This window comes from Cavia porcellus, unplaced genomic scaffold, assembly GCF_034190915.1.
Source record: "Cavia porcellus strain 051 isolate PalLab524CR breed Dunkin Hartley unplaced genomic scaffold, mCavPor4.1 scaffold_3, whole genome shotgun sequence".
In the NCBI taxonomy this organism is placed as follows: domain Eukaryota; kingdom Metazoa; phylum Chordata; class Mammalia; order Rodentia; family Caviidae; genus Cavia; species Cavia porcellus.
Window position 1 is genome coordinate 39,123,199 of NW_026947486.1, and position 18,134 is coordinate 39,141,332.

At 37.3% G+C, this 18,134-nt stretch overlaps 1 protein-coding gene across 7 annotated transcripts in view; it reads right to left on the reverse strand.

Moving 5' to 3' along the window:
• The window catches only part of Hdac8 (histone deacetylase 8), a 265,800-nt gene that overhangs the window by 91,963 nt on the left and 155,703 nt on the right, over nt 1-18,134 (reverse strand). Inside the window, exon 11 of one of the 7 annotated variants that reach the window (XM_063246093.1) lies at nt 1-18,134. This exon is cut by the window's left edge and continues 28,742 nt beyond it; it is cut by the window's right edge and continues 41,930 nt beyond it. The exons of the other annotated variants lie outside the window; for them this stretch is intronic. The gene's annotated coding sequence lies outside the window, so the exon portion shown is untranslated. 7 annotated transcript variants of the gene reach the window in all.

Genomic DNA, 18,134 nt, shown 5'->3' on the forward strand with positions numbered 1-18,134 from the left:
AGGTCATAATTATCTGGCTCCAAAGTAGGATAGCACAAGGCTGAGGGGCAACAGTCCATGGCCGTGAGAGACAGCAAAAGCAACAAGGGGCCTTAACAGCATATTTCTTTCCTTTTTATCTTATCCAGACTACTTTTTATGTTATCCAAACCAATCAGTGGACTGATTTAGTAATCACACATCCTTAATCCCAGTATTATCCATCTCTATTCAGCCACCTCTGAAAAGCCCTATGCCAAAGCTTGAGAAAGGCAACATCTAGACACAAACCATTAACAATAGCTTTTTTTTGGACCAGGCATCAAACTCTTGACCTTAAGCTTTCCAGGCAGGTGCTTAAACCACTGAGCTAAATAGCCCATACAATAGCCATTCTGATTGAAGTAAAATGATACATGTTTCATTGTACTTTTTATTTGCATTTTCCTTAATGGATAATGATGAATATTTTCCTATAGACTTATTAACTATTGGCAATTTTTCCTTTAAATGTCTATTTGGATAATTTGACCATTTTTAAATTGGGTTATTTGAGGGTTTTGTTGTTTTTAATACCTTATATATTCTGGATATTAATGCTTTATCATACGGAGAGTCTGTAATATTTCATCCCATTTTGTAGGCTATTTCTTTATTCTGTGGTTTGCTTTGCTTTGTAGAAGCTCCTTAGTTTAATACAATCTCATTTTTGCTTTCATTGCTTATGCTTTTAGGGTCTTATCCAAAAAAATCATTGAATATGCTAACATCTTGAAGTGTTTTCTCTGTATTATCTTCTCGTAGTTTCATGTCTCACATTTAGGTCTTTGATCCATTTGAAGTTGATTTTTTTGTATAGAATGACAGGCAAAATGTTTTATTTTTCTGCATATGGGTATCTAATTTTCCAACTATCATTTAATGAGGAGGCTGCTTTTTCTCTAATATATTTCATGTGCCTTTGTTGAAAATCTGGTGGCTATATATGCATAGATTTATTTCCGAGCTCTCTTTACTCCATTACAGCGGTTTTTGTTTCTGTTTTTATGCCACTACCATACTGTCTTGGTTACTACAGCCCTGTGTCAAGATTGGGTATTGTGAGGGCTGTAGCTCTGATTACTTTGCTCAAGGTTTCTTTGGATATTCAGAATCTGTTGTATTTCCACATGAATTTTACGATATTTTTCTGTTTCTGTGAAGCATTCCATTGGATTTTGATGGATTTCACTGAACCTGTAAATTGCTTTGGATATTAATGACATTTTAAATTATATCAATTCTTCCTATGTACAATCATAAGAGATCTTTCCATTTTTTGCATGTGTCTTCTTCAGTTTCTTTCCTTAGTGTTTTATAATTTTGTTTTGATGATCTTTCACTACCTTGGATAAATTTATTCCTAGACATTTCATTTTTTGTAGCTATTGTGAATGGTACTGTTTTCATGATTTTTTTCTCAACAAGTTTATTATTGTTGTATACAAATGCTATTGAATTTGATGTTGACTTCTGTATCTTATAACTAATGAATTTGTACATCAGTTTCTAATAGTCTTCTGGTGGAGTTTTTAGTTTTTTCTATATATGGAATCATGCCATCTGCACACAGAGAGAATGTGATTGCCTCTGTTCCTATTTGCATGATTTTTAAAAAATTTCTCTTGCCTGATTGCTCTGGCTAAAACTTGCCTTTACTGTTGAAAGACATTTTTGCTAGATATATGATTCTTGGTACAAGTTTTTAAACTTTCAGTACTTTATGTCATACGACTGCTTTCTTGCCTCTATTGCTTCTGGTGAGAAGTCAGTTGTTGATCTTGTTGGAATTCTCTTATATGTGATGAGAACTGTCTTTTCTTGCTTTTGAAATATTCTTTTTCTTTGTATTCCAACACGTCTGGTTGTGACCACTGTATTGACCTTACTTCAAATTAATTGAATTTCTTGTTGTATTGATGATTTTTTTTCATCAAATTTGAGAGGTTTTCAGCAATTCTTTTTGAGTATCTTTTTCTGTGCTTTTCACATTCTTCTAATACTTCCATTATACATTTGTTGATGTGCTTAATTATGCTCTGCATTTCTCTGATGCTCTATCTTATTTTTTCTCTCTATTCTTCAGATTGCAAATTCTCTATTTATATATCTTTGAGTAATCTGATTCTTTTTTCTACCAACTCAAATCTACTGTTGAGCTCCATCTAGAAAAGTTTTCACTTTTGTTAATATACTTTTCAACTTAAGAATATCTATTTGGTTTCTTTAAAAAATGTCTACCTTTTTATTAATATTCTTTTTTTAAAGATTTTTCCATCATACCTTCCTTAGCCTGCTTACTTTTATCTCTTAGAACATACTTACAATAATTTCTATAAAATCATTGTCTTTTAAGTCCACCATCTGGGCCTATTTATGTATATATTTATTTGTTTATTTTTTGTCTTTTTGAGGCAGGGTCTCACTATGCAGCTCAGTTTGGTCAGGAACTCACTTTGTAGCCTTGTACTCACAACAGTCCTCCTGCCTCAGTTTCCTAAATGCTTGGATTACAGATGTGTGCCAACACACCCAGCTGGGCCCCTTTAAAAACAATCTTTATTGCACATCATTTTTTTCCTCTGTATATGAGTCATACTTTACTAACTTTTTTTTGTATGTCTCTTAACTTTTTGTTGACACATGGACAATTAAAATACTATGTAGTAGTAATTCCAGTTATTGATTCTACCCACCCCATACCAGAGATGGTGATAGTTGTTAACTGGTTGGTCATTTATTCACTTAGTAACTTGACTGAAATTACTCTGTGAAGTCTATTTTTCCTGTAGTGTGAAGCTGATGCTCCTACACAGATCCTGCCCTCTTTCTTTTTTCTTTTAACCCTTGGGTTGGCATTAGCCACTTATTGCTAAGATTGCATATAAGCCTCCTAAGCCAGTTAGTTTTTTACCCTTTATTATTAGCTATTTTTGGTTTGGAGTCTACTATCACAGTTCTGGAGTTGTGTATTTTTTGCTCCCTGTTCAACCAGTGATTACTAATTTGGAGGTTTCCTATATAATGGGACCTGAGAAGGCACAGACTAAGGTATGAGTGTAGGAAACAATCTGAGCAACTCCCCTTGAATGCAGAACAACTGCTGCAACATTGATTATATCAAGACTTATTTTTATATACTGACATGTATAGAGCTAACTATGGTATTTTTAATTGGCTCTAAGCATTATAAATAAGGCTAGCCAAGGTACTGATATATAATCTCTAAAGTCATCAGTCTCCCATTTTCTCACCTAGTGCTCTCTATAAAAGATATGAGCACAGTGGGATGGCAGAGCCAGTCAGCTCTGAAAATGTCAATTGGGTATGAGCCTTAAAATAAAGAGGCTATGAGTTCCTAGGGCACAAATGTTTACATATCAAAAACTAAAGCAACAGCCTCCAAAAACAATTTAATTGCTACCTTAATCAAATTATGTAGATTGATCCTTCTCCATGTCATTCTCCCTGCATTTCGCAGAGATGCTTTTCTCCCTACCTGGCTAGCCAGCAGAAGTTACTCACATAATTCCTAGCATCTTAACTGTCATTCATCGTTGAGCCACCCCCTTCTTCACAAGATAATAAATTCTGGGAAAGCCCTAGGATCAGGGTCTTTATCTGAACATGCTCATGGGGATTGGACTCAGGATCCCTTGGCTGCCCTTAACTTGGAATATGTCTTGGTGTCTTTACTCTCACTACAGGTTGCTTTGGAGGTGGTAGATTAGAATTAATTTGCTGGGATTCCAATAACATCTCAATGGGATTACAAATGTAATTTTTTGGATTTTGGAGAAGACTAAAAAAGGGATTAAAATATTTGAACCATGGTATTCAATACTTAGGATTACAATATTTGGTGCTCAATATGGCTGGAACACAGGATTACAATATATGAGTATAGTTTTTCCAACTGTCAGAGTTGAGTTTAAGTCTAATGCTAAGCTTGGCTTCTGAGGATACTCCTGGGCCAGATACATTGTGTATAACTTCTTGACTCTTAGAGTTGACTGTGACAGCACGAGGCCTCTCTTTGCTTCTCTTTCCCTGGGTCTCTCTACTGAATTTTCAGCTGTTATGCTCTTTTACTCGCATAATGAACCTACCAGTCAGTCTTCTCTTTATTGTTCACCACCAAAAATTTTATTTTTTAAAAAATGTCCTGAGGCATGGAATTTTCTACTATGTGTACCAAATAAAGTCTATCCCCCTAGGCAGAGCTAGAAGTTCTTTCATCTCTGTGGTTGAAGTTTCTTTCATGGGCAGAACTCTTGTCACAGCTCCACAGCAGGGAACAGCAACTCACTTTCTCATGAGTGGTGCCCTGTATCCATGAGTGGATACCATCCAGTGGTGGCAGCACTTAGTACACTTGGATTTCTCTTCCGGGGATGGGACCTCCACCCATGAATGAGATGGGGTTTAGGGCAATCAGGGGCTTAGTATCCTCTGTCTGTCATGCCAGGGTAAAATTTCTGTCCTACAAGTGGGAGCTCAGAAGACGAAGAGATGCTTGGTCCTCTTGGTCATGCCTTCTTGCTATAAAGCTTCTAAAGGGCTGGGAGAGATGAGAACTGCTCGCAACCTGCCCCTCCTTGTATAAAATCATAACTGCAAACTGGGACCTGCGGGGAGCTAGAGGTCCTGTCTTCTTGGTTGTACCTGATCAGGGTAGTGTATTTAGAGTAGAGCTTCTGTAAAACAGAGCTGGAAGAGTTGTGCTGAGATAGTGAGCCACAATCAAATGACACAGACTCTCACTGTTTTGTGAGATTTAGTAGATTTTTCTCAAATGACTTTCTCCATTTGCCATATGGGCTTAGGACAATTTCCAGAGATTTTAAATGATTAGGTTTTATTGTTTTTTGTTGTTCTTAGTAATTTTCACTAAATTGTTTTAGAATAGGTCTTCAGAGATTCTTATTCCATGGTTCTAAAAATCTTCATCTTTTATATGGAGATTTGAAATAGTCCCTCAACTGGTTTTCCTTTTTTCACTCTTGCCCTTCTTAAGTTTATTGTAACATGAAAGCCAGGGGACTCACATTCAAATATCTCCAGGATGCTTAAAAGTTTCTAATGGTGTCCTTTTTTTAAAGTAAAAAACAAGGATCTTAAAATGGTTTACAATGACCTACATCTCAGATTTGTGACCTAATTATCTACTACTCTTCTTCTCATTCATTCTGTTCTAGACACATTCTCCTTCTTGTTTTCTGTCCCTTAAATTGGCCATACTTCTAATACTGTTCTTCTGTGGTTTGGGTATTGAGATTATACTAATCCCATAGAATGACCTGGAAAGTATTTTTCCATATTTTCTCCTATTCTTTGGAAGATCTTTTATAAAACTGGAATTAATTCTTGACTATTTGGTTAAACCTCTAGAGTTAGCATTCTCTTTCCTTATGAAACAATTCTAAGTTATCAGATGAACACCTTTAAATGTTATATAACTAATGTTTTCAAATTCTTCTTGAATCAGTTTTGGTAGTTAAGTTTCTAGGAATTTTGTTCATTTGGTTTACATTTTAAAATTGATTGACATGAAATACAAGTCCCCCCAACCATGTGTTGGCACTTTTTAAATTAATATTTCTTGAGTTGTAAAATTTGTTTATAATTTAAAATAACTAATTCATGGTTTTATAGTATAGAAAGACTTCTCTACAGTAGTCTTTCTTTTTCCAAGACACTCAGTGAATATCTGAAATTACAGATAGTACTGAGCCTTATTACATATCTTTTTGTTGTTATTGTTCCTTGAGACAGGGTCTTGCTATGTAGTTCAGGCTGGCCTTGGATTCACTATGTAACCCAGCCTGTTCATGAACTCATGGTGTTCCTCTTGGCTCAGTTTCCCCAAGTGCACATTTTTATATATTCCCTGGCTCAAAGTTTTATCTTTCAATAGACCATCACTTCCCTGATTCTACAACCTGTCTACCAACCTCACAGGAGCTGGCACAATGTCCAAATTGATGAGTTTACTCCCTATTTTAAAGATCTATCTTGGCTCTCTATTGTTCACAGAATCTTACTCCAAGCTCTCCTTATATCCTCATTTTCAAATATGGTTCTCTGTCTGCTCCACACTTCAGTCACACTGAACTTTTCACTATAATTTGAGTATATTCTGCCCTGTGGCATATACTTGTGAAAACAATGTATGCTACCAATTATTTTCACATAACAATAGGTTTGTTCTTCTAGAAATGCCCTTTTTCCTTTCTTTAAGTGGAAAAACACACACTCTTCAATTCAAATGCCAATTTCTCTGTGAAATCTTTCTTGATTCTATCATAGTTTATAAGGTTTGCTACTATTTTCTATGTTTATCACCTGCATTCTGTTTATGTAGTTTTATAGTATGTAATACAATGCATTGTGATTATTTGATTATAAGTCTTATCTTTCCTATCAAATCATAAGTTGCATGAAGGGAGGATTTAAATTCTGATTTTTTTCATCTCAGGAGCCCAGCCCAAAGCATGTCTTTAATCTTTACTTGCTGAAAGAATGAAATGACTAAAATGACACAGGGTGAATATTTAAATGTGCTAGTCAACAAGAATGAACAGGAGAAGGGACAAAATTTTATGTCTAAGTTGGCTGGCCTTGTGGAAGGAGTACCTATGGCTTTATTAAGTCACACAAAAAAGCTGAAGGTGTAGGGTAGGTTGTAATGGGGGAAAAGCGCAAACAGGAAGGGTTGAGTAGATATAGCTGAAGAACTCCTGTGAAACCACTGTGTAAAATCTGGATTTCTATTTGAATAAGTAGAGAATTGTTAGAGGATTATTAGAGACGTGGCTAAAATGAAGCCATGAAAATGATGTGCTTAGCAAGGCTAGAAGAAAGCATGTCAGGCAAGCAAAAAAGTCACCAGAACCCAGAGTGCAGAGCACACATGGTGCGTGATGATGGGAGATTAGATGCAGAAAAAGGAAGAGGCTGGAATCCCAGCGCTCTGTGAGGCTGAGGTAGGAAGATCACAAGTTCAAGCTTATTCTTAACTTAGCGATTTAGCAAGACCTGTTTCAAAACAAAAAATAAAAAGGTTGGATGATGTAGTTTGGTGCAGAGGGCCTGGCCTGGTCTTAGGTATCCTCATCCCCAAAAATCTTTTAATCAACTTGGTTTCTCTGTGCCTTACTTTCTTAAGCAATAAAACAAAGCTGCTCCACATAAAAACAATCAGCAAAATTGTCAAATGTCAAGGTATATCTTCAATCACTCCATGTTCACAGCTACCACTTTAGCCCTGGCTCCAATCACTTATCATCTGGATCACTGTATTAGACTATGTGGTAATCTCTGCACATTGTCTCTACAATCTGTTTTGTACAACAGTCAGCATCATCTTTAAAAAAATATCAGAGTTAGGATTGGGGATTTAGCTCAGTGGCGTAAGTGCCTCTCTGGCAAGCACAAGGTCATGAGTTTGATCCCCAGTACCAAAATAAACAAACAACTCCCCCATCAAAAAAATCTGAGCTGAGTGTGATGGTGCACATCCATAAGGTGGTGGGGGGATGAAAAATTCTAGGCTGGCCTGGGTCACTTACTGAAACCTTATCTAAAAAACCAAACAAACAAAAAAGTATCTCATCTTATTAAAATGTTTGCATGGCAAAAGAAATCTCCAACAGAGTAAAAAGAAAAGACATGAATTGGGAAAACATTTTAGTCAATTGTCCCTCACACAAAGGACTCCTGTCTAAAACACATAAAGAATTTTAAAAAATCAGATCCTTGAAAAACTGGCATCTGAAATGAATACACACTTCTCAGCTGAAAAAATACAAATGAAAAGTACGTGAAAAAGTGTTCAGTTTCATTGATCATTAGAGAAATGCAAATTAAAACAACACTGAGATTCCATCTCACTCCAAAAAGAATAGCCAGGATCAAGAAAACCACCAATAACAAATGCTGGAGAGGCTGTGCAGAAAAAGGAACTCCTTTACACTGTTGGTGGGAGTATAGTCTGGTGCAACCACTGTGGAGGTCAGTCTGGAGTTTCCTCAAAACCTGAGATTGGAAGTCCCATTTGACCTAGCTATTCCACTTCTGGGCATATTCCCAGAAGAATTGAAAACATCATTCCTCAGTGATATATGTGCATCCATAATTATAGCAGCACAGTTTGTAATAGCCAGATCTTGGAAACAACCTAAATGCTCATCAGCTGAGGAATGGACAAAAAAAAAATTGTGGTATTTTATACAATGGAGTACTACTTAGCTATAAAGAAGGATCACATTGAGGCTTTTATAGGTGAATAGATGTGACTTGAGACCATACTCATAAGTGAAATAAATCAAACTCACATATGTAAATACTATATTGTTTCCCTAGTGTAAGAAACTGAGAGAGCAAATAAGACATAAAATCTTCAATAAATATTATGAAAGGGTAAGCAACTGCTCAAAGGGGAAAAATAACTCAGGGAAAAGGAGAAAAGAAAGAAGGGAAAAGAAAAAAGATATAAATTTGTATATACACAAGATAGCTAAGATGACTGTACTACTAATCTTATTAGTTCTTAGAACAAAACGGCATTCTTGGGATTAGATCAATTCTGCATGTTTATATCTGGTAATCTCAGTAACTCTTGAAGATAACTATGTGAAATAACAACTTTAGTTATGTTCCTACTGTTTTATTTTGAAAGCCTATATTGTCATTGTTTTGGGCTCTTTGTTGTTATTTATTTGACTCTTTTGTTCCTTGCTTTTCTGGTAATTTGTTTTGTTTTGTTTTCCCTTCTAATACAGAAAGGATAAGATGTACATGCAGAGGCTTATACATGCCTGGAACTTGGCCTAAACAGTTTACAAGAATTGATTTTGTTGAATGTGATAGTATGAATAGCTACTTTGAAGACAATGAGACATTATGGTGGTCATTGCTGATTTCCTATCATCTTGTTGTGAAGTCCAGTAATGCTTTTATTCTTTATTTTGATTGGTTTTAGCCTGTTTTGTATTATTTAATTTCAATATATGTGATGGTATGGACAGCTATTTTGAAGAGAACAGGAGACATTATGGTGGCCATTGTTGATTTTCCTATTGTCTGGTTTTGAAGGCCTGTAATGATTTCATTCTTTTATTTTGAATGGTTTTATACTATTTTTGTCTTGTTTGAATTCATTGTGTATGAAGATATGGACAGGTATTTCGAAAACAAGAGACATTATGGTAACCACTGTTGATTTTCTGTTGTCTTTTTTTGAGATCCTCTGTTGATTGCATTGTTTTTTCCTGATCTGCTTTGTTCTGTTTCATTTTATTCTCTTTAAAATAAAAAAATGAGGGGAATGTGACTCAGTGGTAGAGCACTTGCCTAGCCTTTGCAAGGCCCTGGGTTCTCCAGCACTGAAAAAAATCTAAGGCAATATAGTCATGTGGTATATAACAAACAGTGTTTTTGTCAACCGCTGACTGCTCATACAATGGTTTCCCATACAGTTATAACCAGAAAAATCCCACTGTCTAGTGATGATGTAGTTGTTATAATGTTGCAGTGCTAAAAATCTCTCATGTATTTGTTGTGATTTGATATAAACAAACCTATAGAGCTGCCAGTAGTGTAAAAATATATCACAATTATTCCTAGTACATATTTTAAAATTCTAATAACTATGTTACTCATTTATACATTTACTATATAGTATTGAACTATATATCTAATCATTATTTGAGTGCAAATAATGATTTACTTACAAAAAAAGTTCACTGTAAAACAGTATGCCTGTGATACCAATAGCATCCTCATATATTTCATTTATTGAATGTCTTGATAGAACCAAGAGGACAGATGTTTGCACAAGGACGAGATCACTTAATGCCACATTTCTCAAAATATATCTCCATTATTAAGTGACACACGACTGTATATTACTCTGCTGCTTAAAATCTCTGGCCCCTATTGTACTAAGAGTCCAGTTGACATTCTTCACCCTGGCCAACATGAAGCTCCCACAAAATGAGCCTCTCTAGTCAGTTGCACAGTTCTCATCTTGCTTCACCCTTCTCTCCCTCCATACACTTCGGTCACACTGGCATTTTTGCTTTTCCTGGAGCATGGCCATATCTTTTCTACCTTTTCACATGCTGTTCTCTCTACCTGAAATTCAGCTTTTTGGAAAGGTTTTTAATATCTTTCATATTTCAGGTCTAGACTTGACCCCCTCAGAATGATCAGTGCCGACCTCTGTATCATTCATTTATTTTCTTCTTAACACCTATTGCAATCGGCAATTACTTTCTTATGTGTTTACTATTAATCTCAGGTTACAAGGTCTAAAAGGTAAGGGGCAATTTGTCAACTGTTGCATAGTGAGAGGTCAATAAACAATTGTGAACAGATGAATATATGAAAGGAGCAATGAACGTAGAGTCCACTAAGAATGGGTAGTGAAGTAAGAGGAAGGAAGGAATTTTAAAAAGACCTCCATTGAATTTTGAGAATAGCAAATCTACTTTCCATTAGTTTGTAATATAAAATATTAACAGGAATTTCAGAGAGTAGCCAGAGGACTCATGCCTCAAACTGGGGAGAATCAGAGAAGCTAGAGTCAGGGGAATTAAGTTCCATACATTAGAAATTGGTGAGTGATTCCTATGTGCCAGGCTCTATGGGCATGCACTGTGGGAGTTATAAAGATGAATGTTTATATTTCAAGAGTTTATACTCAAGAACCCAGAAATAGAGATAAAGAAAGGGGTTTAAGAAAAGCTTCAAGGAAGTTTACTTGTTGACCTAGAGTCAACAAGTTTTAGTCAACAATGAAATAACACAAATTGTCCTGTCTGTATTTTCTCACAAAATGTTTTACAAGAGTAGAATGCAATGCAAAATAGTTTAAAGGATGGACTTTTGAGGTCCTGTGTTAGAGGGGAGACAGATACATTTGGGAGCTTTGGGCCTGCAACTGACTGTTTGGGAGAATTTTATAAATAAATAAATAAATAAATATGGCTGCTAAGGGCCTACTATGAATCAGGCCCTCTAGGGACATTATTTTATAGACTCATTTAGCTTTGCTAAGCTTTGGTTTTCTTGTTGCTCTCTGAAACTGAGTAACCTTGATTGCTGGTTCCCAAACAACTAGTGCTGGGCATAAGACTTGCAGACATTCTTCTCTGCCTTTAGGTAGCACCCCCACTTTTGCACTAGAGCAGAAAACTGGCACTCGAATGATCTCCTAGGCATTAGAGTGTACTTTGGCTCTTCATGAGATGGGAAAATGGAGGAGAACATTGCAATAATGAAGCATTAGTTTCTTATGCACACTGTTGGATGAGCAAATTCCTACCATGGCAACCATAGTACTATATATTGGGAAATGGTGATATTAAGGTGTCAAAAAATGATTACACTAAAATGTTACTAATATTAAGATAAACTGTAATGTAGGAACTTGTAGCAGTTGTCTTAATCGAATGCTATCAAGGTAGATGCATTAGATGGCTGAGAAAGTGAACAGCATAGAGAAAAGGGACTCTGTTAGCATGCCTCCAGGAATGACCATGGAGAGCTCTGTCTATCTCTAAATGATAGCTTCTTTAGGCTGAACTATTCCTGCCATGGAGAAGGGCAATTTATCACGTACGTAAGTTTGATTTAAAAAAAATCTCTAGGGAATATCCAATTTTATTCAAAGTATATGTTTAAAAAGCAGCTTTCTGGTCTCTAACTGATTTATTGTCTGGGAAGACCCACCAAACAGGAATGCCCTTTGCAGACAATGAGAGTCCTGACTTGCCAATACCTTGCTTACTATAAATGACTGCTTTGAGGTCTGCTTTCCAAATTAGGCTGTGACTCTGGAAGCATGGATTTTACTCCACAGAGACTCCTCATCTCATGATGGGACTGGAAATGGGAGAAAAATATGTAGTAACAAAACTAGAGTAGCCTGGTCTAGGCGATCTTTAAGTGCTGTTCTTTTAGAATGTCTGGTCTGAAGCAGCCACTAGTTTTACTCATTAATTACAGCAATAATTAATTATTCCTTACATTTCTTCAGTGCTTTTGACTTTCAAAGCACTTTCACATATATTATCTAATTTTATCATTTTATCTACTACATCTTCCTTAGCTCAAATTACTTGCAAAACTACACTTGTAGAACCCTGGTGAAGACACTAAAAGAAATAGCAGTTTGTCAATATGTTGAAAAATATGTCTATGACTGAGCCTAGCAAAAGAAAATAAAGAAGCAAAGGTAGTCTGTGTCTAGGCTACAGTAGATTGATCTCAGAACTTGGAGACAGGCCCAGAACAATGAGGGTGAAGTAGTACAAAGATATGGCTGAAGATATGCTATTGCTAGAGACTTCAGAAACACCCAAGTGTAATCAAGGTGATCGGGGCATATTTTCAGGACCAGAATGTACTTATCTTTTTTTTTTTTTTTTTTTTTTTTTTTTTTTTTATTATAGTAACTTTTTTTTTAATTTTATTTAAGAGGAAAAAGAGAAAAACACAAAACAAAACAAAGTGGTGTAAGGGTACACGTAATACAGAACTACAAAAAAAAAAAAAACATAATAGTAAGAAATCACCTGCTAATAGATTACATATTATCATCTTGGAAATAGTTGCTCAAATCACAGTATCAAAGAATACAAAGTGAACATTCAAACAGAGAGACTGCAAACAGCTGTGTTCAATGATCCAAAAACATTAATATAGTCAGCTATTTAACACCCGTAAACACAATTGCTGTTATATCCATAAAGCTCTTTTTTTTTTTCCTTCTCTTTTTTACAACAAAATTTACACATTTTGGATTTTATTACTCCTAGTTCTTATTACTTTTGGGGGGGGGAGAGAATATAGTCAAATATGGAAAACAAAGCTGTCACTCAAAACCAAGGATAGACATAGCACATGATGTAGAACAGAGTACAAGGTTATCAACAATGGTTATCAAAGTTGTCTCTTGTTTCCTTAAAAAGAATAGTCTATCTCATTAGATATTATAAAGTTGGACAAAACAGTAGAGAACAATACCAATAAAACTTAGGCATTGTAAACATTACAGGACTTCCAAAGGAGACAACAGTCAAACCAGAATGGGCATCTTAGTGAATCTTATTGCCTTCAAAGTAGGTGCTTATACCCTCAAACTTGATACTATCATATAGAATGGAACAGAGTCTAATCAGTCAAAACAAGATCGTGGGAGCACCACAGGACTTCAAAACAAGTTAACAGTAAATCAAAAAGAATTACTATAATATATGCTAATTTAAAAAAATTTTCCCCTTAATTAAAAAACATAAGAAATAACTAAATAATTTTTTTAAAGAATAAGGGAGAGATTGAGATAAGCTCCAACATGGCGTGGATCTCAGGAGACACTGCTAGATCTCCCCCTGGAAAGGCTGCAGGCTGCCACCCTGCCTCCACTCACAGGGAGAGGAGATGCTGGCTTGGCTTCCCAGAGACCTAAGCTCCAACAGGGCGAGGATCTCAGGAGACACTGCTAGTTCTCCCCATGGACAGGCTGCAATGGGCTAAACTACTGCCGCTTACCAGGGAGGGGAGGTGCTGGCTTGGCTTCCCAGAGTCCTAAGTTCCAGCATGGTGTGGATCTCAGGAGACACTGCTAGTTCTCCCCCTGGAAGGGCTGCAGTGGGCTAAACTACCGCCGCTTACCAGGGAGGGGAGGTGCTGGCTTGGCTTCCCAGAGACCTAAGTTCCAGCATGGCGTGGATCTCAGGAGACTCTGCTAGTTCTCCCCCTGGAAGGGCTGCAGGCTGCCACCCTGCCTCCGCTTACAGGGAGGGGAGGTGCTGGCTTGGCTTCCCAGAGACCTAAGTTCCAGCATGGTGTGGATCTCAGGAGACACTGCTAGTTCTCCCCCTGGAAGGGCTGCAGGCTGCCACCCTGCCTCCGCTTACAGGGAGGGGAGGTGCTGGCTTGGCTTCCCAGAGTCCTAAGTTCCAGCATGGCGTGGATCTCAGGAGACACTGCTAGTTCTCCCCCTGGAAGGGCTGCAGTGGGCTAAACTACCGCCGCTTACCAGGGAGGGGAGGTGCTGGCTTGGCTTCCCAGAGTCCTAAGTTCCAGTATGGCGTGGATCTCAGGAGACACTGCTAGTTCTCCCCCTGGAAGGGCTGCAGGCTGCCACCCTGCCTCCGCTTACAGGGAGGGGAGGTGCTGGCTTGGCTTCCCAGAGTCCTAAGTTCCAGCATGGTGTGGATCTCAGGAGACACTGCTAGTTCTCCCCCTGGAAGGGCTGCAGGCTGCCACCCTGCCTCCGCTTACAGGGAGGGGAGGTGCTGGCTTGGCTTCCCAGAGTCCTAAGTTCCAGCATGGTGTGGATCTCAGGAGACACTGCTAGTTCTCCCCCTGGAAGGGCTGCAGTGGGCTAAACTACCGCCGCTTACCAGGGAGGGGAGGTGCTGGCTTGGCTTCCCAGAGACCTAAGTTCCAGCATGGCGTGGATCTCAGGAGACTCTGCTAGTTCTCCCCCTGGAAGGGCTGCAGGCTGCCACCCTGCCTCCGCTTACAGGGAGGGGAGGTGCTGGCTTGGCTTCCCAGAGTCCTAACTTCCAGCATGGTGTGGATCTCAGGAGACACTGCTAGTTCTCCCCCTGGAAGGGCTGCAGGCTGCCACCCTGCCTCCGCTTACAGGGAGGGGAGGTGCTGGCTTGGCTTCCCAGAGTCCTAAGTTCCAGCATGGCGTACTTATCTTTTTTTTTTGTCTTTTTTGTTTTTATCGGTACCAGGAATCGAACTCATGACTGCCTGCTTGCAAGGCAGGCGCTTATGCTGCTGAGCTAAATCCCCAGCCCCCAGAATGTACTTATGAAATCCATTATGGTTTTGATAGACAATGTCTCCCACGGGGCGATATTGCTGACTCGTGATTGGGAGGTAGGGCCTGCTTGGAAGAGGAGGGTCACTGGGTGACCTGGAAGGGTGTATCTCTCTCCCTGAATCTTCCCTTCTACTCTCATTTTCAGCCTGCTGAACATGGAATGAAACGGGGCCAAAATAAGGCTCTCCCCTATTAAGTTGTGGGTATCAGGTATTGTGTCCCAGCCACAAGAAAGTAACTAAGGCACAATCTAATCAACTCCTTCCTTGAGTGCTGATGCTTCTGGTCTGCCATACCATGGACTATTTCTTCTCTGCTTTGCCGCCCTGCCTTGGAGTCAGCCCACTATGGACTGAATCCTCTACAGACTGTGAGCTGTGGAGGTTTAACTTCTCTCCCGATAACTTGGGAGTATTGGGTATTTTGTCCTAGTTATGAGAAAGTAAGACACATTGCAAGTTAATATGATCACAATATATAGTAAATCTTTTCCCCTCAATTTTTCTATTTAGTTTGAAAATTTTCAAATCTACAGGAAAGTTGCAAAAACAGTGCAATAAATTTCTCAATAGTCTTAAACCAAATTTTACCAATTTGCTGATGGATATCCAACAGCTCCAGCACTATTCATTCTTTTTTTTTTTTTTTTTTTTTTTTGGTCTTTTTCATTTTTATCGGTACCGGGGATCGAACTCACGACCGCCTGCTTGCAAGGCAGGTGCTTATGCCACTGAGCTAAACCTCCAGCCCCACACTATTCATTGAAAAGGCTGTTTTTTTTTTTTTTCATTGAATTGCTTTTGGATCTTAGTAAAAAATCTGTGGGCAGCTGGGTCTGGTGGTACATGCCTATAATCCCAACATTCTGGAGGTTGAGACAGGAGGACTGCCACAAGTTCAAGGTCAGCCTGTGTTACATAGTGAGTTCAAGGCCAGCTTGGGCTACATAGTGAGACCCTGTCTCAAAACAATTACAAAATTACAGTATTTCTGTGGGTCTGTTTCTGGGATCTCTAGTCTGTTCCTTTAATGTATGTATTTCTTTGACAACATCACACAGTCTTAAATTACTGCAATTATATATTGTGTTATTACTGGTAAAGTGATTCCTTCTCCCACTTTATCCTCATTTTACAAAACTGTTTTATCAATTTAAGTTTATTTTTCCATATGGATTTTATAAAATATGTATATGAATTTAGAGAAAATAAACATCTTTACTATGCTGAGTTCCAATCCATGAACAGTCTTTGTCCATGTAGTTGTCAGCATACAGGTCTGTTATATGGTTTGTGAGATTTATATCTCAATTATTTCATTAAAAACTGATCGCAATTTAAATTTTGGTCTCCATGTGTTGACAGACCACAGAAATATATTCATTGATAGCACATAGAAATGATTTTTAAACTTTGTTTTGAGATGGGAATCTTACTTTTTTCTCAGGCTGGTCTCAAACTCTTGAACTCAGGCAATCCTTATTTTCTCAGTCTCCATAATAATGAGGACTGCAGGTATATGCCACTATGGCCAGCTAGGATTGATTGATGTTACTGAGTGTATTGGTTCTGGGAGGCTTTTTAGACTCCTTGAGTTTTTTTTTTTAATTTTAAAAAGCAAGAGAAACAAACAAAAAGATAAAAACAACACAGAATTTTACAAAATAGTAGGAAATTAACACTAGTTAATATACTACATATTGTTATCTTTGAAGTAGTTGCTCAAGTTACAAAATGTAGGCATGAAAAAATGATCAAAGAATCAAACAGTGACAGCATAAACTGTTCTTTTGATGAACTAACAGATTAGTAGTATAATTATCTACACACACACACATATATATGTATACCTATTTACATATAATCTTTCTCTTCTTCCTTTCTCTTTTTCCCTATCCCAGTAGTTCTTTCCTTTTTATTTTTATTTATTTATTTATTTAAATTTTTTTTATCTGCATTTGCATTCTGTAAGTTCTTTCCTTTTTAGCACTTTCTTTCCCTTTCATTATCACAATATCTATTGTACATTTTGGATCTTATTACTCTTTCAGGTTTTTTTTTACACTAGGGAGATGATAATATTTACACATGTGACTTTGATTTATTTCACTTACTTGGATGGTCTCAAGTTGCCTCCATTTACCTATAAAAGCCTCAAGTTTATCCTTCTTTATAGCTGAGTAATACTTCATTGTATAAAAATACCACATCATTTTTATCCATTCCACAGCTGAGATTTTCTATGTACACAATCACACCAATTATAAGTAGGGATGATTTTATTTCATCCTTTCTGTTTTGTATGCTCCTAAGATGCTATCTGCAATGTCTTTCAGATACACAAAGCTGAGAGCAAGGATAATAGTCTATTTTTCTTTGTTTGTACTATCTTTGTCTGGTTTTGGTATCAAGATAATACTACTTTAATAAAATGAATTGAGAACTATTTCCTCCTCTTTTATTTTCTGGAAGACTATATAGAATGATATGAACTCTTCTTTAAATGTTTGTTAGAAATCTCCAGGGAAACCATCTAGGCTTGAAAAGTTACTCTGTTGAGGAATTTTGAAATTACAAATTCGATTTTCTTAAGAGATACAGGGCTATTAAAATTATTTCACATTTGGTGAGTTATGGTAGTTTGCGATTTTTTGAGAAATTAGTCTACTTCATATAAGATGTCAGTCTTATGCATGTATGTTTGTTGCATTCTGTTGGTATTCTTTTGATGTCTGTAGGGGCTGCAATACCCAGTTCATTCCTGATATTGGTGATTTGTGTCTGCTCTGTTTCTTTGTCAGTCTTGTTAGACATCTGTCAGTTTTATTGATGTTTTCAGAGTACCACATTGTGCTGCACTTTCTCTTATTATTCTTTTTAATTTCATCCCTTTCTACTCTTTATTATTTTTTTCCTTCTACTTGGTTTGTGTTTATTTTGCTCTTTCTTTTACTAGTTTGTTAAAGTGAGAGCCTATATTATTGATTGGAGACAGTTCTCTTTTAATCTGAAGATGTATTGTTATAAATTGTCTTCTTAGCACTGTTTCAGCTTTGTCCTACAAATTTTGACATATAGCTGGGCATAGTGGTTCATGCCTACAATCCCTGCACTCTGGGAGGCTGACTCAGGAAGATCACAAGTTCAGATCCAGACTGGGCAACTTATAAGACTTAGCAATACCCTGACTCAAAACAAAAAATAAAGCCAGGCATGGTGGCACATTCCTGTAAACCTAGCACTCAGGAGACTAAGGCAGGAGGAGTGCC